General features: G+C 44.6%; 1 protein-coding gene and 1 long non-coding RNA gene across 2 annotated transcripts in view; both read left to right on the forward strand.

The window, feature by feature from the left end:
• LOC143121459 (protein furry homolog) overlaps window positions 1-19,672 on the forward strand; it is a 522,367-nt gene that overhangs the window by 354,741 nt on the left and 147,954 nt on the right. The window lies entirely within an intron of this gene.
• On the forward strand, window positions 17,966-19,630 carry LOC143121030 (uncharacterized). The gene is made up of 2 exons (XR_012986368.1): window positions 17,966-18,536; window positions 19,039-19,630. It is a non-coding gene; the product is annotated as an uncharacterized LOC143121030 (long non-coding RNA).

The raw sequence follows: 19,672 nt of genomic DNA on the forward strand, positions 1-19,672 counted from the left end.
CCCTTACGATAATGAGTGACAGGTGACAGGTCTCAGAATGCGTGCGCTACACAAGGACGGAAGATGATGAATAACTGGGGTCGTAGGCTATTCAGAAAGGCTTTTATCTTTTATCCACTAGGAGTAGGCTACTCCTAAATCGCACTAAAAGATTTTAGCTTGGAGTTTTCTCTTAAAAGTTATTCACAAAGCCTTTCAGACAACTCCTAAACTAGGAGTGAGTCTTCGTTGCTATAGATGACGTCATTACTCATGCACGAGCTTGACTGAAGTGACCACCTTGATTGGCTGACGATTGTAACGCGGGAATGATTCCAAACACCTCCCTTCCGATGATGAGTGACAGGTGACAGGTCGGAGAATGCGTGCGCTACACAAGTAGTGCGAAGGACGGAAGATGATTAATAACTGAATAAAAAGGCCTAGCCTAAATGAATAAAGAGTAAGGCAAAACAAATAGCCTAGTAGCCTAATGAAACATAGGCCTATGGATTGATGCAGTACCTTTGCAACATTATTAAATTAATCTGTCACCAAATGCCTAGGCTACGTTTGCAAAGAGAACATTTTAATTTGATTCACAATGAAATGTTACATTTAATTTACATGTTAACAATGAGTAGTTTTGGTTGTTGTTGGTGCGTTATTGCATTCCTTTTATGAATGCAAAATTGTTCCCTCCCGATTGGAAGCTCCTGTTGCCGCATAGCGCATTTCAAAACATCGCAACGTAAAATGCCACAAAAAGCTGTTTATGAATAGGTCTTAGTGAGTTAGGAGTCCTCTCGAATTCTTTTAAGCTGTCCCAGACTTTTAGGTGCTACTTTTAGGTCTAAAATGCTTCGTGAATTACTTTTTGTGAAACAAATTAGGAGTCCTAAAGTTAGGAGTGACACGGCCAGTGGCGTAACTATAGTAGGTGCAGCAAGTGCAGTCGCACCAGGGCCCGTGACCTCCCGGGGCCCGTCGGTACCCCCGCCCTGCCTCCTTTTTTTTTAGAACTTTAGAGCACGGAGAGTGAAGCGTCACTTTGACGATCTATCGGAAGATGAGCGCTTAACCTATGCAGAGAGTCAAAGTGCAGGTATTTTATGCAACTCTGGACATCATAATCAGTCAGCTCTCCCAAAGATTTGCAAGTATGCGGGAAACTTGTCATGTGTTTGAGTCTTTACGTACGACCCTTCAACTGGCAGGTGATGATGAACTGCTTGAAAAGGCAAGACGTTTGTCAGACCATTATAGCAGGGGCATTGCACCGACATTCCCAACACAACTCCTCTCATTCAGGTCTTGCTTTAAAGCAGAGATTTCACAGATGTCATCTATTTTTCAACTTGCCAAAATGCTGGTGGTAGATTATGACAGTGTAACATCCACATTCGGGGAAGTGTGTAGCCTACTCATGTTGTTTCTGACATTGCCTGTGACTGTGGCAACAGCTAAGCGATCTTTTTCCAAACTCAAATTTATTAAGACCTATACCTAAGGAGCAGCATGGGGCAGGAGAGGCTCCGTGGGTTAGCTATCCTGTCCTGCACAACGAAAGGCTCGTAAGATGGCCTTCTTCTAATGGCCTAATTCACGCATATTGGGGATTGTATGCATATGAATAATTTTATTTGGTTTCTGGACGGTTAAATAAGTTAGGCTACATTAAGTTTTGTTTCTGCGCAGTGCGAGTTTATAAGCAAGCAATCTACGCTTGCAGTTTCAGCAGAGGGTTGAAGAGGCGCATTGAGTGTTCCCATAATTCTATGCGAGTTGATGTTAATGCAGTAATATTAGATTACCCTGGCCTGCAGGCTGTTAATAAAATATTTTTTTTAATGTTTTGACATGTAATGGATATGTAGTCGTGTGTTTTTTATTTGAAATTGTAATCTGTAACTAAACTACTTCGGTGCCTCAGGCCCTTTGCATAAACAATTGAAGTCACCCTTAATGTGTATTGCATGTATCAGAGCTAATTCATCTTGGGCCAAAATTCGTTGGTATGGGGCCCGTGTAGCGCTCTCGCACCTGGGCCCACCATTGGCTTGTTACGCCACTGGACACGGCCATTATTTTTAGGAGTGGCTCCTAAATTCGCCAGTTAGGAGCTACTTTTAGCCTTAAAATTCTTTGTGAATACGGCCCCTGAATAAAAAGGCCTAGCCTAAATGAATCAATAATAAGGCAAAACAAATAGCCTAGTAGCCTAATGAAACATACGGATTGATGTAGTATCTTTGTAACATTATTAAATTATTCTGTTACTATGCCTACGTTTGCAAAAGAGAACATTTTAATTTGATGCACAATAATGTTACATTTAATTTACATTTTGACAATGATTAGCCTAGTTTTGGTTGTTGTTGGTGGCGTTATTGCATGTTAGTTATGCCTACAATGCAAAATTGCTTCCTCACTATTGAAAGCTGCATAGGATTTCAAAACACGGCAAAATGCCGCAGGTTTGTGAATAGGTCTGTGAGTTCTTTTAAGCTGTCAGAGGTGGGAAGGTGTGATTTGTTGGGGGACAGGGCCGGATTGTCACAAATGTCTGATGGCCCCCCTTCCCCCCCAGCCAACGTGAATCGGGTGGTCAGTTAATAGGCTGAAGATTTTTCCTGCCATCTAAGGCAGCGGTCCCCAACCACCGGGCCGCGCCCGTACATTCCTAACCAGGCCGTAGCCTACGACATGAGTTTTAAAAAAAATGCATGCAAACTAAACTCAATTTAATTCGCAATAATGTCACGTTTTTACATGGCATAGGCCTATATGCAGTTGTTTGATTGCACGCATGTTTGCATTTTGCAAGGTCTATTTTCTTACGTCTGTCCCACCTTCAACACTTTACATATTGCCTTCAGCGCTGCGCAGCCTCAGGTCAGCTCACTTCACTTGATCAGTTCTTGGCGAACGGTAGTGTCACACGAAGTTAGCTAAACTGTTAGAATGAGCAACAAAAAACAAGCATCTTTAGCAGACACTGGCCAGGGTGTTTAAGTTGCGAAAGCCGCTGCAGAGATTTCTTACAGAAAAAAAGTCACCGTTAGCTGCACATTTTAGTGATGAGGACTGGGGGTCAAAACTCGCTTACCTATGTGGCATATTCGGGTTGCTTAATGACCTCAACCTGTCACTCCAGGGGAGAATGACGACTGTCTTTAAACTAGCAGATAAAGTCGCTGCATTTAAAGCCAAGCTTGATTTGTGGGGACGGGGTGTATTTGATATGTTCCAAACAGTAGTGGGGGTTTTGGGAGAGACTGAGGCAGCGCCCTTTCTCTTGCAGCTGGTGCGCGATCACCTTGTTGCGCTTTCAAATGAGTTTGAGCGTTAGGCTTCTTCCCATCCTCCAAAGATCCACGGCAAACCAATGAGTGGGTCCGCAACCCATTTGTCAATATCCCGAATAGTCCTAACATGTCAGCGCAGGAGGAAGAGCAGTTGATCGAAATTGCAAATGACGCTGGTCTTAAAAGTGTGTATGAGGAAACCTCTCTGGCGGGTTTTTGGATCAAAACCAAAGCAGAATATCCCGAGATCTAAGGCACGAGCGCATCTGTGAGGCCAAGCCTCACCAAGTAGCTCGTTTATTTACAACTAACATTCCATTTAATTAAACTGCTTTACAGGCTATGCCGAAATAGTTTTCAACATTTTGAATATTAGTGTCGGGTGAATTGAAATGTTCTCAAAGTAGCCTTATGGCTGAAAGCTGCTTGGGATCCCCCCCGTCAAGCAATATAACCATACAAACGCGCTTCCTGCACTCATTGTTTCAAAAGGAGTAATTTTGGCTTTGTCAGAACTGAAGAGCTGTGGACGGCACGGCACCATATGCTCAATGAAAATAAATTAACGCAACGCAATGCAACACAACACAGACACCGCTTCTCTCTTGTCAGTCACTGACATGAACGAAACACAGAACCCGCTTCTCTCACGGCAGTCACTGACAGTAGCCTAGAATAAATGCATGGGGAAAAACACTTCTCCATGACAAAGACATCGTAAAACACTGAAAGTTAATATTTTATCACTAGCAACATATCGGAACCCCCTACCGTCGGTCCCTTATTTCCACCGTCTTGCGTATACGTGTCACTTATATCCATTTCTATACAAACCAAGACAGCGGACTCCTAAAGAGACTCAACCACCCACACCATAGGTGTATCTAAATTAGCTATGTACCAAAAATGACATTTTACCGTGACTCAAAGAGCTGTAAACAGTGTTGTAAGGCGTGTACACAACCGCTTGGAGCTCCAGTGGAATTTTAATTTCACGACAAGAATTCTCGGTCTAACCGTCCATGTGCCGTTAAGAACCAAACCAGATTTTGTTCAAATCTACACACCTATGGCTACTGAAAAATGTAAGGTTAATTTAGCAAATGTTATTTTGAAGTGTTAAAAAAACATCGTTGTTTTAGAATTTCTGAACAAAAGTGGTGATAATTGGGGGTGTTTTACGATACATCTGTCCTTTGTCAAATGTGTTATGTTCCAAGTAGCCTATGCGTAATTCTGCTGCATAAAGTTGTATGTTTATGACATTCAAGTAGGCCTAAGGAAAACGATGATTTGAAGACATCTGTTTCGTTGGAAGGGCAAGGAGTAGCAACAGGGCAACACAGAGACAGGCCCGATGGCAGGGTTGTTATGAGAGTATTAAAATCTGGGATAGCCTATTCTACGGCAAGACAGTGGGGGAAAGTTAAAATACGTGATAAACACAGAAAAAGTTGGCATGCATTGTTTCGGTCCCCATGCACAGGGATTATTTGTCATATTATTAATCACATATGATTATTTGTGAAATTGTGCAAACAGGCGCAACACATTTGAAAAGGAAGGACTGGTAGCATGCAAGCTCACTAAAGATTGATTTAAGAACGTTATCACAGTGTGTGGCTGTGGCGCAAAGCAGCGCGGGCGGAAGACATGCGACAATTGGCAAGGAGGGTCATGTCTTTTTTAACAATTCTGTCGGATGGTCATTGAACAATTTCTAGCAGGCAAGGGAGGGTCATGCAACTTTTGACTGAAGCACTCAAAATTCCTCCGGTGGCCCCTTCAATAAATAACGAACAGTACCTAGATTGCTGCTGGGCTATATGTCTTGGTTCTTGTCCGTTCACAACTCATTGCCGTCAAACGCGTAGCCTATCTCACGGTTGCATCCATTACAAACAAACATGCAATGTAAACGTCTGGGATATGGAAGAGCACTAAATGCTCTACTGAATAAGCACGAAGTCAAACCTTTAAATGAAAAACACTCTTTAATAATCAAAAAAATAAACGCTAATGAAGTAAACTTGTGACCTTAAAAAATCGTTTATCGCCTGTAACTCCGTGATAACAGGACATAACTGGAAGGCATTTGGCTGAGCAACGGAGGTTAATATGCTCTATATTTTGTCCAAATGATGTCTGTCTATCATCGTTGCACTCGGAGAAAACCAGAATGTTTAATTTGTCCTGCGTTTCTTCTACGGCTGCAAACGGGATTCACTCGCAGTTAACCAAATATTTCTTTATTAGGGCAGGGCAGGCATATTTCTGGCTATTAAATTATTTCTAAAACAATCTGCTAAAGTCTGTAGTGAAGTCTGTGTAGGCTTTTTACGAGACACCCTGCTCACTTGAGCCATCTACCGGTTGTTTAGGTTGTTGCAGCATCTCACTGGGAAAATACAAATTAAAGTCGCGTGATACCGCGTGATCCCACGCACGGACCGCGAGTGAAGCTGGCCAAGTCGAAGCACTGCCCACTGTATGTATAGGCTAACTGAATAATTAATATATCGTAAGAAACTAAAAAACGTTAGCTAGTTAGCCTTTGTGAATAGGAAGAAGCTAACTAGAGCCTCGACTCTCTGGGATGTTGGCCCCCTCTTGACAAGATGTTAGGCGCAGCATACAAGGCCCCCGGCACATGAACTGCTCTGAGAGAGCTGAACAGGGGATGAGCCCAGAGCCACAGGTCTGTCGACAGGCTGCAAAGACCTGGAGACCCCAAGCCCCCCTGTCTGTTGATGTAGGCCGCAGTCACCGTGCTGTCGGTCCTCACCATCACATCTTAGCCACGGTAGATAGTGTCGGAGGGCGAGGAGAGCAGCACTCAGCTCCAGGACATTGATGTGCTGGGATAGCCAAGGGTCCGTCCAGAGACCATTGATGCCCTGACCATCGAGAACGGCGCCCCAGCCTACTGGGGATGCGTCTGTAAATACGACCCAGTCACGAATCTCTGGTTCCATGGCACTCTCCTTCTCGGTGTTGGCGGGATCTCTCCACCAGTATAGGGCCCTGTGAAGCCTGCGGGACACAGTCACCTTGGCCTGGGAGGGCCCTTGGGGGCACAGACAAAGGCTCAACAGGCACCTCTGGACTGGGCGCATGTGAAGAGTCAAGAGGCAAAGGCAGAGTTTCCACTCCACCTGGGCGTGCAACGTGAAGCAACTGAGACATTGAGATGGTTGCCCTCCTGGAGTCCAGGACCATGCCCAGGAAGGTGGTGACCTGGGAAGGCTGAAGCCTGCTTTACTTGGGATTGGGGCGCAAGCCCAAGTCCTGAATGTGCTTTAACAGCAAGGCCACGTGTAGGTGGCATTGCACTTCTGAGGTTGCACAGATGAGCCAGTCGTCTAGATAGTTTAATATCCTCAGCCCCCTCTGCCTCCATGTACCTGGTGAAGGTTCGGGGGGCCAGAGAGATTCCAAATGGGGGGACTTGGAACTCGAAGACCTGACCCTCGAACGCAAACCTCAGGAACTGCCAATGCCCTGGCCATGGGTATCTGAAAATAAGCATCCTGTAGGTCGATGGTAGCAAACCAGTCCCCTGCATTGATGGCCTGCCGCACCCTCGGAACTGTGATGAACCTGCACCTCAGAGACCGGTGTACGTTGAGAGCCCTGAGGTCTAAAATAGGACGAAGGTCCTCTGTGTGCTTGGGTACAGGAAAATAACGGGAGAAGAACCCCGCTTGGGGGTCTGAACTCCTCACTTCCCTTATCGCCCTTTTGTCCAGGAGGGTGGACAGCTCTGCACATAAGGTCTGAGCGTGGGTCATGATGGAGAGCACCCATGGATCTGCTCCAGCCAAGCCTTAATGCATCGAGCTGAGAGGTGAGGCTGGCTGGCTTGGAGATTGTCAGGAACGACAAGGGCGCCTGGAGAGGCCACGGCCACTAGCACGCTGGCCCCCCCGGCCAGCTTGTGGGCAGGTACCCCGCCCCTGGGATGCCTGAAGCCGCTGCATGAGATCAGTCGGCCCCCAAGACGGATGCCCCAAGGTAGGTGTTGGCTGAGGCGTGAATGCTCTAGGGCGCTTAGCGCCCCTGGTACGCCTGCCAAGAGACCCTTTCACCTCTTCTGCACAGGGCCAGCTGTCACGCGCCTGCTGTGGGCCGAACATGGACCCAGGCTCCACCGGCACTCTCAAAAGACGCTCTCTGTCTGCCTGCTGGAGCTGAGATTAAGACAGCCAGAGATGGCGTCTAGCTACTTAGAACTGAGGCAAGGAGCGGCCCGATGCCACTGCCTGCTCCTTAGACACTGCAGTGAGGTACACAGAGGCTGACTGGAGCTCTATCAAAAGAGTGGGATCACCGGCACTGCTTTGCAAGAGACCAGAGAGGTGTCGAACATACAGGGAATGGCCGCTGTGTTAGCCAGGCGGGCTTGCATCACTATGGGCCTATGCAGCTTACCCAGCAGAGCCTCCATAGTCCTGCCATTGGCACTGAGGCAGGAGGGACCACCAAAGAGGGAGTTGGGGGAGTTGAAGAGGGGCTCCAAAGCTTGATCCACTGGGGGGAGTGAGCCACAACCTATCAGCCCTTCACCGTGCATGTTGGAAAGCACCTTAGCCTGGCCAGACCACCTGTGAAAAGTAGTTGGGGAGGAAAACTGGTGACAGAACAAGTCGCTAAAGTCTGGTAGGAGGGGAATGAGCGCCGCCACTGGGCGTTTAGTCATGTCTGTGTGGAACCTAGATGCAGAGGCAAGGGGCTTTTCTGGAAGGGGAATATCAAGAGCCCTGGATGCCCTGCCAACGACCTCCTCAAACAGACGGGCCAGCTCGCCTCCCACGGGGCTGGCTACACAGGGCAGTGCACAAGGTAGCTCCTCTCCCTCAGACGCAAGAACAGTCTCAACGTCCACAATGGCCTCCTCATCTTCCTCCTCCAGCTCATGCGGACTGGTAGAAGGAGCAGGTTGGGTAACTGCAGGCCTTGTGCTAAGAGAAAAAAGTGAGGCTTATAAGGCTGCTGAGGACTCCCCAAGCGCCCTGGCTACTCTTGCCATCTTCCTTGACGGACCCTCAGAAACATGAGAACCCGCACGTTTACCAGAGAAAAAAGGACAACGGGCTTCCCTTGTGTGCGTAGGCATAATTAAACAATTCATGCACGACTGGGGGGCGTCCCTTGCCAAGAAAGCATGTTGGTGGCCCAAACACAACACACACTTATCAGGCCATCCAAATGATCAGTTAGTGCCACAGCTACTATCTCTCACCAATTCCAAAAGCTTGTAAGGAGATCACCTCCTGTGGTTGCGTCAAGGGATGTCTAAGCCAGCGCTACAGTTGCAGGAAAAGTTGCATGTTATGCAGCAGCACCTGTCAGAACACTGCTGGAGCGGAGGAGGATGAGGATGATTAGGATAGCCTAAGTGTGTAGCCTATCTCTTCATACCAAGAAGTTTAAAGAATTGATTAGAACAGAATGGATTAATTACTAAATAAATAGGTAAATATGCATTATTAAATAAATAGTTAAAATACAGATAAATAGATAAATACAGATAAATAATATAAATATATAATTGAAATATGGTAATCAACCTTGCTTCTAAACACGTTTCAAGTAAATTCTTCAGAAAGCCATCAACCTGTTTCATGGTCCTCTTTTTTCATGAATTATTCATTATCCGAGACAACAATTTTAACCATGTACATTAATTTCAAGCATTTTCTCTAGTCTTGATCTTAAATCTGAGCATGACATTGAATTCCCTATATGTGAAAACCTATAAAAGCACATTACATTCAGGTTTTTACCAGGGGCGATTCTAGACCTAGAGCTTTGCTGGGGCACAGGCCCCCAACTCCCAATACATAAAAAAAAATTAAATAAATAACTGTGCGCGCAATATGAAATAAATGGCTAGCCTGATTTGGACCATCACATATCTCCCCTAGGTAACAGACATCCTCCTCCATACTCTGAATAGTTTTACGTCTAGCCCCCATCATGTTCTCATCTGTTTCCTGCCTGTCTCTCTCCTCCTCCTCCTCCTCCTGCCTGGTACTGGACTGCCCAGCCTGTGCTCTTTCTCCCCTCTCTTCGACCTTCTTCTCCTCCTCCAGCACTCTCTCCCTCAATTGTTGTAGCAGCCACTATCCAGCAACATCCAAACACATAGGCATAAGTAGGCCTATACTCACTGCATTAATTTAATAGGCTTTTCTACTAACACAAGGGAAGCTTATTTTTAGTCAAAATTGAGATACTTCCCTCCCAGGCAAGGGTCCTATAGACATCCTGGCAATACTACAGTTATTTGTAGCTTAAATAGCCTACTAAAGCCTTCATACTGACTTTTGGTGATAATTTGCAAATGTAGCCTAATAATCTACACAGATGGCTATCTGATTCTGTGTATTATTATAGGCTACATTTGCAAATGCAGCAAACTTATTTGAGTTTGCCATTAAATCATTGATAAAATCACAGCACTGGCTATTACCAGCATAAATGTTAATGTTACCGTTAATGTGGGCAAAATGATCATACCTCCCTCATCCTCCTCTCTCCTCACTGTTCCTCTCCCTCTGCCTCTGTTCAGGAAGAATTTTCTGATGTCCATCTCTATATAGTTTATCAGAAGGCTATGTTTAGTTTTACAGTAGGACAGCTTCACAAACAGTATAGGCTACTTTTACAGGACTCTTTCTACAGTATAGTATAAATCGTTGTTAATTGTCCGCATGTGTGCATGCAGCCTACGCATGGTGTGTGTGTGTGTGAGTGAGAGCACAAGCTGGTAAACTGTTGCGAAGGCTACAATGACGCTAAGCATTGAAAAACAGATGCTAGTTATGTGGGCAACACTCTCTAACAGCGATCAACTTGTCATTTTTTCTGTCAAACAAGTTGTGCATTTGTTGTAACATTAGGGGACGACTTACTCTGTGCTCAAAGTGATGTAATGAGCTCCAGCGGATTCCACAGTGTATGTGTGTGCAGTACAACGAAACACTCGGAAGAATCATGTGAACGATTTTCATTGGTTGTTGCGTTCAATCTTACCCAGCTACAGAGATGCTATTTCCTGATTGGCTATTATGGCCCCTTTCTTTATTCCTTGTTTTTTTTTTAATTGGCTGGTAGATGACAGGCTCGAGCCATGAGTAAAGCAGGCACGGAGATGCGCTCATGAATGCCGTTTCCAGCTAGAGCCGCGCTAGAATTTTACTGGGGCACTGGAGACTTTTACTAAGGCACGTGCCCCAGTGAATAAGGTCTAGTGACGCCCCTGGTTTTTACCTTGTACAGTCTAAAAGTCTTAAGTGATTAATTAGATTTTGACCTGGCGGCGGCCATATTGGATTTCTCCATTTTGAGGCATTATGGGACATTTTTGAGCCTGGCATACAGAAGATTTGAATTCAGCACCCTTCAAAACCCCTAAAAATGTTGTATGCCAAAAATTAACATGATTTGCCTTCGGGACTTTAAATAAGCACATTTTCCAAAATCCTGCCTAGTCTAATTTGGCCTCTTGCTTAGCAGCACATAGGGCCTTGGTGGGCTCGGGCACCGGTGTGGAGTTGGGCAACTCTACAGCAGAGTCAGGGGCTGGTGCTGTGTCTGTCTGCTGTGGGACCGATGTGCTGTCAGCTGACTGGATTGTCAGTGAGGGGTCAACCCTCTGGATCACATCTGTGACAGGCTGGGCAACAGATAATGCACAAGCAAAAGACTGATCTGGGAGGTTTGCCTTGGCTTGATCATGACTGGAACAGGCTTTGGAAGTTCCAGTGAGGCCCTGCTAAACTCTTAACTAGTCATGGCTGTGGTGTGAATCAGGTCGGATGGGTCGGGTGGGTCAGGCGGATCAGGAGTGGGATCAGAAGGCTCCACTGGCTCAACAGTATATTGAGCCATCTCTGGACCGGGCGTGTCTTGAGCACTGAATGTGGCCTCGGATTGTTCTGGCGGGTGAGGCATGGCAATGAATGGTCCTGGAAAGCAAGGTTTTACAGCAGTTCATTTGACAGACTCCTTGGGAGCAGGCATGGTGAATGTGGGAAATGCTGGGAATGAGCCAAGACTGCCGATTCCAGTGTAGTCTTTGGGGCAGCTATAGCTTGACGAGGCCCCTCTGTGGCAGGCAGGCATGGCCTGACGCTGCTAGGTCTCTCACCGGACTACTTCACTGTGGGATCCCTGTAGTACAGGATGACTGAAAGGCCCAGGCTGTAGGTTGATGAGGGACAAAATGTGACTTTGATCCTGGAAATCTAGGAAATGGCCTGATGGCTAATCGAGTCCCCAAGAACGAGGACTTCTGGGGGTTGGTACAAAAGGAAGTCAGTTGATTCAAAGGTCCACTCATCCTCACTGGTCCACTCATCCCATTCAGAGGCCCACGCAAACCCGTGATCGCATAGATATGGCAAGCATATCAGATGAAAGAGGAGACACAGGGCTATCCATTGGTACCATGTATATTGATCCTTCTGGCTTATAAAAACAGACGAAGTGACTGCAAAATAATAACGTCATGTACACAAACCAACGCTGCACACCCATTACTCTCGTTTGAATTACTCGCGGACCCGTGATTGGATAGATATACCATGCATGTCAGATGAAAGAGGACACACAGAGCTATCATTTGATACCAAGTACATCCTTCTGGGTTATAAAACAGACGAAGTGACAGCAAAATAATAACTTCATATAGCTGGGCTTAAGTTTTTGTCTATTTTTGTGGCAAAGCCTGTTTATAATCCAACGCTATCGTGTGTTTCTCTATGGCAAAGCATGTTCATAATCCGGTTTGGAGATCCTTACATTCCTGCATGGCATGCAATTCAAGGCTTGCGTTTACTTTGTTCATGGCAATGCAGTAAAAAGTTGTTGTAGAGAATCATTATGAGTGCATACGCCATAGGCACACACAGGATAACATGCAAACTCGGATGAAGTCAGGTCAGATCAGTTCGTGTCACAGAGAGCAGAAAGGTCGTTTTTCATCACTAAATAAAAAAAATGCCATTTATTTCTGTAAGGCGCACACCACATATGTCTGTAAATTGCTCAGCCCCAGAGAATCCCTCCACCATGGCAATGATACTGCCAGATTCAGGACGGTCTGCTCTACCCACACATGTAAGGCAAGTAGAGCTGCCAACTTACAGTGGTGAGATACATGTCAAAATATAAGAATTTTTATAATACACTTTTTGTATTTTTATTATTTAAAAATCTAAATTAAATCAATGCAAGTATTAATACATGACATTTTTGGGTAGCCTGGGTAAAACAATATATAGCATGTGTGTATGGCACTTACAATGACCAGGATAAATCCTTCTAACTTAAAACAGTCTAGGGTTCTAAGGGTTAATAAATTAGTCTTAGCTAATAGCGATTGTTTGCCTGATCATGAGCTGATAACAAAATGGCTAGACGACGTTAGCAAGTGGCCTGAGATTCATTTGCCCACCATATCTGGTTGACAAACCCAGTGTGTATTCACACGAAAAGCTAGTACAAGTACAGTAGGCATTTTTCCTGAAATTTCCTTGATGTTTCAGGCAATTAACACACACACAGTTTAAAGGTGATAAAGGCATGGATTAATTATTTTCAGCTGTGGTGAAGAAAAGTGAGGGACAGAAGTGTGCAAAATTGTGTTTAAGTGTTTACTGAATACAAAATCAAACTTCTTTTGAGAAGCTGGCCGAGGAGCTAGCTGCTTGTCATTAGCTTAGGCAGACACCCCAGCCCACCTCTGGGACCAATTGGACTGGTGCTTTTTTTGGGTATCGGCCCACTCAACTCCTGAAACTCCTTCTGCTGCTACTGGAACTCCTCCAGGATGTTCAACACTCTGAAATGTTTTTTAATGCATGTGTAACCTGCGTTGTGTAACCCTGCATTTGCTGGTACTTGAACCAGCAAACTGCAGCGCCTCGGATCTGGAGTCAAGCATGCTAGCAATCAAGCTCAAACCCCAGGGTGCTATTTCTCACACTAGCATGTCTCTTAAGGCGTCAGGAGGGAGGTTTACCTAACATGCATACTGCTGGCTACAGTTACACATGCTTCAGGATGTACCCTGAGCTAATTCTGAGAGTACTAGCTTAATGAATAATGTAAATGTAACATTAAAGGGATATTCCACCATTTGGGGAATTACACTGATTTTCCACCTCCCCTTGAGTTAGTTAGTTAGTTAGTAAGTTTTTTAGTTGTCCCCTTAGGGAAATTCTTTTTCACATTTTCCATACCTCTTTTCATCCATTTCATATACCATAGACATTTGACACAGACGTTTACATATATTATTGGGGGTTCATGGGAAAAACATGTAATTGCACTGCATATATTTATCTGTGGAGCTTTGTCTTGTTGAGTATTTGGATTGCTAAGGGTATTAGGCTTCTGCTGAAGCGGGCTTTATTGCACCTTATGCTTCTAAACCTCCTGCCAGAGGGTAGGGGTGAGAAGTAGCGGTTAAGTGGGTGAGTAATGTCCAGGGATATTACATGAGCAATACGTGTGATGGCCTTAGTGTTTAGTTCTTGTAAGTTTGGGGTATGCAGACCTATTATTTTGGTGGCAGTATTGGTTAGCTGAGTGAGTTTGTTACGGTTTTTTACAGTAAGCATGTTGAAGAAGCAGGTGGAACAGTATAATAGGATGAGTTGGACGATGCTGATATACAGTAGTGGGAGTAGATGGGGGGCAACATGAAGTCCTTTTAGTTTGCGCACTGCTGACAGTCTTTGGTTTCCTTTTTTCTGTATGTGTGATGTTCAAAGGTGAGGTTATTGTCAATTGTGAGTCCAAGGTATTTGAAAAGGTCTACTGTTTTGTTGGAAATAATGATGGGGTGGTGGGATTGTGTGGATCCAAAAGCCATTTCTTTTGTTTTGCTGATGTTGAGTTTGAGATAGTTATTTCCACACCACTGAGTGAAGTGAGAGACTGCGTTGAGATATTCTTGGGTTGAATGAGTGTCTGTGAGGAGGCCAAGGATTGAGGTGTTATCGGCGTACTTGAGGAATATGGTGTTGGATGAGGGGCTGGTACAGTCATTTGTGTAGAGGGTGTATAGGAAGGGGCTTAGAACACAACCCTGCAGGGCTCCTGTGTTGGAGGTCAGTGCAGGTGTGGTTGTTGTGCTTACCCGGACAGACTGTTGTCTGTTGGTGAGGAAGTTGTGGAGGAAATGGATCAGGCGGGAGGGGACGTTGAGGTGACGCAGTTTCTGGATCAATAGGTGTCTCTGAATGGTGTTGAATGCAGAGCTAAAATCTGCAAATAGGATCCTGGCAGTTGTGCCTGGAGAATCCAGGTGTTGTAATAATTAATAATAAGTTTATTTTATATAGCGCCTTTCTAACAAACAAACAAAACAATACAACAAAGACAAGTTATCTGTATGAAGCTATGTGTTGGGTGTGGAGGAGAAGTGATCATTAAACAGAAAGGTCTTGAGATGTGCTTTGAAGAAAGGAAAAGAAAGACAGGCACGAAGAGGTTGGGGGAGGGAGTTCCAGAGTTTGGGGGCCAAGGCACTGAAGGACCTGCCACCCAGGGTGGAGAGTCTGGAGCGGGGGATAGCCAGGAGGTTTTGGTCAGAGGATCTGAGTGAGCGGGAAGGAGTGTAAGGGGTCAGGAGGTCGCAGATGTAGGGGGGAGCAAGGTTGTGGAGGGCTTTGAAGGTGAGAAGTAGTACTTTGTATTTGATCCGGGACGGAACTGGTAGCCAATGGAGTTGAGGGAGAATGTATAAGTATAAGTATAAGTATATATACTCTTTTGATCCCGTGAGGGAAATTTGGTTCTGAATGTATCCCAATCCGTGAATTAGTGAAACACACTCAGCACACAGTGAACACACAGTGAGGTGAAGCACACACTAATCCCGGCGCAGTGAGCTGCCTGCTACAACAGCGGCGCTCGGGGAGCAGTGAGGGGTTAGGTGCCTTGCTCAAGGGCACTTCAGCCGTGCCCTTCGGGTACAAGTCCGAAGTGCTAACCAGTAGGCCACAGCTGCCCCAATGGGGGTGATGTGTGCTGATCGTCTGGTATGGGTGAGGAGCCTGGCTGCAGAGTTTTGAATATATTGTAGTCTTTGAAGGGTTTTAGTGGGGAGACCAAGGAAAAGTGAGTTGCCGTAATCTAGACGGGACATAATGAAAGAGTGAACCAAAGTCTGTGCATCACTAGCAGAGAGGAAGGGTCGGAGGCAGGCAATGTTACAGAGGTGGAAAAAAAGCAGTCTTAGTGAGTGATTTGATATGAGGATCAAAGCTAAGGGTGGAGTCAAGCTGAATGCCAAGGTTTTTAACAACAGGGGTGGAGTGGACAGGTGAGCCATCAATATTGAGAGTGAGACGGGGAGATTTGGTGAGGATGCTTTTAGGGCCAATCAGCAGAATTTCGGTTTTGTCTGTGTTGAGCTTGAGAAAATTGCTTTGCATCCATAATTTTAAGTCAGAGATGCAGTCAGTGAGGGAGCGTGGTGGGGGGTCAGAGGGAGAGGGAGTGGTAAGATGTTGGATGTCATCTACATAGCAGTGGAAGTTGAGACCGTGGCTGCGAATAATCTTGTAGAAGGAGGTGCAGCAGGAATGCCACAGCAGAGTTAAACAATTGATTTTTACCTTTCTCCAGTTCATCCAGAACATATACCTGGTGGCCAGCACCATATAACATAGACAGGTAAACACTAAACAACCAATTAACACACAATAGACAAGACAGACCATGAGCCACGAGCATAAATATATTACGTCACTAGCAGATTTAGCAAAATACATTGTTAAATAATAGACTCGGTTACATGTGCAAAGACTGAACATCGTTGCGGCTTGATCAGGACCGTCTCGAAATCCCCCACAACAAATTAACCTAATGGAAAGGTCCAATACCGCCCGGAACCAATAAACAGTCAATAGCATCCAGTCGGCCCTCCTTTGACACCAGACCTTCAGAAGCCGGAATGAGAGGACAACGCCATAGACCTCTCCAGAATATATCCCGCCTCCTAACTTCCGTTTCCATCCAACTTCCGGGCGTGGATTGTCTATGGGAAATAACATGGCGTTTTGAAAGATCGTACCTGTCAAACTCTGTAGGTGACAAAGTAGAAAAAGCTGCTGGGCAGATTGGCCTACACACTTCTGCCATCTAGTTTCCACTGGATTTTTTGATTTTCGGTGCCGTTTAAGTAGTATAGTCTATAGTATACTACTTAAAGGAATTATCCGGAGTAAAATTCACTTTAGATCAGGGGTGTCAAACTCATATCGGGTAGTGGGCCGGATTTGTTGGAATGAGACCTCGTGGTGGGCCGTCATGGTCATTATCTTTTTCTGCATGGGTATCAGAGTGTTATTTGATGATATCACTTATGAGCAAACAAGTACAAATAATGTACTGCTGTCACACTGCTCTTTCTCTCTTGAAATGCCCTATTCCATATTAGTTTTTCAGCTTCTTCCTTCCTGAGGATGGTTTGTAGTATCAATTTATCATATCATAGAGATATTGCTCATTATTACACATTGTCAGACAACTGGATCTTTTTTTCTCATTTTTCCTTCCAACCTAAAACATCTGGGGGGCCGTATGAAACCTGCTGGTGGGCCTGATCTGGCCCCCGGGCCTTATGTTTGACACCCCCGGTCTATGTCATATGAGACAGATTTATTGCCTACACCAGGGGTGTCAAACTCATTTTGGTTCAGGGGCCACATACAGCCCATCTGATCTCAAGTGGGCCGGACCAGTGAAATAATTGCAAAACATCCTTTGACAACTCCAAATTTCCAGCTTAGTTTTTTTCAGTAGGCTATGCTTTACCCTTCAGCCTACATTTGTAGCCTACATAATCACAAGGGATATATTAGATTATTACACATTTATTCAGAGAGGCCAATGAAATTGAAATAAAATGCATTTCACTCTCATAAACAACTGGTTTATTTTTATAGTTGAGTGGATAGGCCTAAATTTTTACATCTGACCACCTGAACCAACTCACCACACTAAACTCAAGTGGGAGCTATGAAGAAAGTTAACATCCTGCCTTAAAAATGTAAATGTGCAAATGTATGAAAAATAAAATGAATTTAACAAACATAAGTTAGCAGTGCATGAGCAATACGATCAACTGATACGATTAGGTTACATCAGATCAAATAATTTTGTAGGCTAGGTGGCAGGCTATCCACCATAAAGGCCAGATCCTGCACCCATTCCGGGCATTTAAATTGCTACTGGTCTGCCTTTTTTCTCCAAGAACTGTCCAATTTCCTCTCGTAGTTCAAAGAAACGCTTGAGTACGGCACCTCGGCTTAACCACCGTACTACAGCGTGGTATGGTAAGCCAGACAGAATGCCATTATCACTAAGAAAACAGTCAAACTGACGGTGAGTCAGACCTCGCGACCTGATTAAATTTACAGTTTGCACAACCACACTTTAACATGATCCAAGTTTAGTGTTTTACAACACAACACTTCCTGTGTTGCAAAATACAATAAAATGCCCAAACATCTTGTCCTCCGTTTGCAGGCTGCACTTTGTCTCTAAATTTTGTCGCAACGCCTGCTTTTCTCCCGACAATGTAGCCAAACTGACAGCACAGGACCAGTCAACTCCGAACTTTTTTTTTGTTTTTTGGCTGCGCCTAGCTAGCCTGACGTAGTCATACTCAATTCTAGTCAGAATTTGAGTCTGATACTGCTCCATAGAGCTGTGATTATGGGGCGTGTTTCAAACGAACCAGGAAAAAAAATGCCTCTGCACTCAATTGGATAGACCTACAACCAATCAGAGCAACGGAGTGTGTGACGTATGTTAAGCGACGCATAGTTGATGTCAACAGAACTCAACTGCACGCTAGAAGAAGAAAATGTGAGCGATTTTCGCAGGTGTAAAAATAATGTAAGGATACACGGAGTTCTTCAACACACGAACCTCATTTTTGAGAGAAACAGTAAAGGTGAATGCATATACGATCAAGTTATCCGTTTAGGATTACAACTCCACAACACTGCAAACAAATCGCATCGCATTTGTCGGTCCTGTCAGAACTTTATAACACGGTTGGAACGCGACATGCCCGTGTTTAAAAAATGGACAGAAGACGAAGGAGACCAGCCTGAAGAACCGTGTTCATCTGAGGCATCAGAGACGCCCCGGACTCTGAAGAAGTTCTGCCCCAATCCGTCAACTCCAACCGGTACAAAAACGCGAAGAAGCATTACAGAGGTAAGCTTGTTAATACATTTCTACTTCTTATGATATGACTATGAGAATAACCTCGATTGCCACGTTTCACATGAGTCGTGATTATTGTCCAATGTGATAAACACTGTGCATTCCCACACTCCTCATTTCCGTGAAATCTATCTATTATTAAATCATCTAGTCATATTTTGACATGCCTAGTATTCTGGAAGCCAGCCCGAATTTCAGTGTAGTGTGAGCAAATGTTACCAGGATAAACTTGTACCTGATGTGTAAGTTGGCCTCTGTCACTTTGTCAATATGTAGAAACTTAATTTTGTAATGGACTAGCATGTTATCCAACCCCCACTTCTGTGCTCTGCACCTCTGTGGGGGGTGGGCAGTGTTTCTCTGACCTGCTCAGCAATTGCATCTGGTGTCACCATATTTAACAGTCTGTATTTTCCAATGTATTGTCAATGCACGTTATACTTATTAGGCTATACTGTAATTCTTCACACTGATGTGTTCACTTATATTTCAGGTTGTCACCCATTTTCCATCCACTTGACCTCCACCTGGAACACCTAAACAATTTTCTCAAATCATTTATGAGAGGATTGGGACCAAACATGTCAGAAATGTCAGCAGCCAGAATCAGTAGGTCCATTGGCATCGTCAAAGAGCTAATGGACAAAACGGACACAGAGCTGGAGCTGACAAGGCCGGCTGGCATTCATCATGTGGCCCGAGAACAGGACGTTTTAACACTGGTAAACGTTTTCAGGGAGACACAACTTTCTCAACAAAAATCACCCAGGCAGGCAGTCTCATGCATTCCCGAATTTCAAGAGAAACTTATTGGCAAAGCTGAATTACCAGGAGAAAATAATGGACTGGCAAAATGTGCCTATTTAAATAATTAAGTAAATGTGAAATGTAAATGGTGATGGTAATTTGTAAATATTGTTTTCGTAAATGACAATGTAAATAATTGTTTTCATATAATAGTTTAGTAGTATCCACATTCTTGAAAACATTTTTGTGTTTTCTTATTGGTTGTATGTTCAAAGTTCAGCGTATATCTTCAAACATTACCTATTATGTGTAGATATTAAAAATCTTTATTGACATGTCTTATTGTTTGTCTTTAAATGCAGAAACATCACCAACCAGTA

The sequence above is a fragment of the Alosa pseudoharengus genome, unplaced genomic scaffold, assembly GCF_046254945.1.
Source record: "Alosa pseudoharengus isolate Yale_2024_CS ecotype anadromous, Long Island Sound unplaced genomic scaffold, YU_APseudo_1.1 YU_APseudo_1.1_scf_13, whole genome shotgun sequence".
Classification (NCBI taxonomy): Eukaryota; Metazoa; Chordata; class Actinopteri; order Clupeiformes; family Clupeidae; genus Alosa; species Alosa pseudoharengus.